General features: G+C 47.6%; 1 long non-coding RNA gene across 1 annotated transcript; it reads right to left on the bottom strand.

Annotated features, from left to right (window-relative positions):
- Positions 1 to 685: 685 nt before the first annotated feature.
- On the bottom strand, positions 686 to 1,600 carry LOC129654070 (uncharacterized). Its single transcript, XR_008715374.1, has 3 exons — positions 1,496 to 1,600; positions 1,212 to 1,367; positions 686 to 1,029 (listed from the first exon to the last, which is right to left on the bottom strand). It is a non-coding gene; the product is annotated as an uncharacterized LOC129654070 (long non-coding RNA).
- Positions 1,601 to 2,103: the final 503 nt, after the last annotated feature.

Below are 2,103 nucleotides of genomic sequence, written 5' to 3'. Positions count from 1 at the left end.
CAGTACGGAATTTCCTCAAAAAACAGAAAATAGAGTCACCATAAGACCCAGCAGTCCCACTCCTGGGCGTATATTCAGACAAAACTGTAATTCAAAAAGATACATGGCATTCTCCACGCCCAGATCACACCCAGACCAGATAAATCAGAAACGGTGGTGGTAGGACCCAGGCATCGATATGTTTTCAGACCTCTTCAAGGTGATTCAAGGGGAATTAAATGAGGATCTAAGACCTGAACTAGCATTTTCTGAGATCTTATTCGAAATGCACTCTGGGCCCACCACATCAGAATCTGCATGGAAGAAGAGTTCCATGCAATTTAAATGCACATTAAAATTTCGGAAGGATTGACCTAGGAAGGAAGCAGTGAGAGCCTAAAGTGGGCTTCAAAAGTCTGGCTTTATCTTCCAAATTTAATATTTATTAATTATGCAAATGTGGAGGCTGGCAGAGAGAGGACTGGTAGGGATGAACATGAAAGAGAGAAGAGGAATTTAGACTGCCGCAGTGAGTAAAACCCACACTCAGGTCTGAATGCTATGCTTTTACTTCTAGTGAGTTCTTGGGTGCCTCATTTCAGTTCATCTGCTTTTGCTTTTCCCTCACATTATCAGAAGATAACTGGCCCTATCTTCTGTGAAAGAAAAAAATTATTCATGACACTCATTAAAACAGGAAGGCCAGCTTTATTCAGGGGCACTATTGGGATAGATACAGGGACTACCACATTGGGGTTTTGCAATAGGGGAGAGAGATGAGCTCAGCCCTGAAAACAATAAGGAAAAGTGGGGGTTTTAGAGTCAACGAGAAGGGGAGGGGTGGGAGGTCAGAGGATGGAAATTTACTATAAGGAAACATCACAGGTAAGAGGGGATTCTAGTTAAATTAACTTAATGAGATTCTTGCTGAAGTCAGAGAAATTAGATATTATACCCGGGCAAAGGTGGGAAATGAGCAATCTGGGTAGATAGAGGAGTGTGATTGGATGGGGGAGTCTGCTAATCCTGCTTGGCAGGATAAGTCCAGGCCTAGTTGGGAAGAAAACGCAGAGGAGCCTGTTTGAAGCTCCATCAACGAGAGACCACAACCCCCCAGCCCCTCCAGCCTGTTTTTCTCAAGACGAAGGAAGCAGAGAAGGGCCCAGCAGTTAAGACTCAACTAAACGTGGACCCAGCTTCATACAAACAGCTGGCATTCCACAAATGCTCACCACTGTCGCTGGGCTGGATGCTTAACCATCTGGGAGGCAGGCAAAAAAGAGAAAAAGATGACGGGTGGTCCAGAGCACGTCATGCGGACCAACTCTGCAGGCCCTTCACCTCTCCAGCCCTCTCAGCTTCCCATGTTGATGTGGAATGAATGAAATCTGGAGAAATTCGACTCTCGGGTTCTGGTCTCAGTCACAGCCTCGCCCACGTAGCCCCAGCGCCTGCTCTTTCCCGCCCCCCCGTCCGCTCCCGCTGGTGCTCCCCTCTCTCTCTGCCGCCTCCTCACCCGCACTGGGGCCAGGCGGCCTGGCTCTGGGGAGGCACCGACAGTGCGTGCTTTCAGCTCTGCAGCTCTGCCTCATCGCCCTCTGCTCCCACAACAAGGCCTTTGACCGCTGCTTCACTGTCATCAGATTCCCCTCTGATGCCTGAGTTAATGCTCATGGGAAGCCGGCTCAGCTGTTTGCCTCCTTTCCTTTCCGCTCAGTTTCTCCCCGTTGAATATTTCTCAGTGTGTGCTGTGTGCTCATCTGTCAGTCCCTTCTTGGCTCCATTTTAAAAGAAGCCTGAGCATCTTACACATGCTCTGCCACTCTAGGCCCTGGTCATTCAGAAGCAGGGTAAGAAAGAAAAGTTATACTGAAAGCTACCTGATTAGCCATCAGGACGCTGGTGGCTTCAAACTGTAGACCACTGGCTCTGCCCCTTTATGTGAGTTGACTAAGTCTGCCCTCCAAACCTGCTAATGTTTCCTATTATTTGACTCTTCTAGGGGTCAATCCTTGTTATTTGAGGAGCTCATCAAAGGCTCTCCTGACCCCAAATACTTTGTTTCATGGTCTGATAATACCTGAAATTTCACTCTTTAGAAGTTATTAGATTTGAACCAAAGGA

Source organism: Bubalus kerabau, chromosome 5 (assembly GCF_029407905.1).
Source record: "Bubalus kerabau isolate K-KA32 ecotype Philippines breed swamp buffalo chromosome 5, PCC_UOA_SB_1v2, whole genome shotgun sequence".
Taxonomy (NCBI): Eukaryota; Metazoa; Chordata; class Mammalia; order Artiodactyla; family Bovidae; genus Bubalus; species Bubalus kerabau.
The sequence above is the reverse complement of the archived record's forward strand: the minus strand, read 5'-3'. Positions and strand labels throughout refer to the sequence as shown.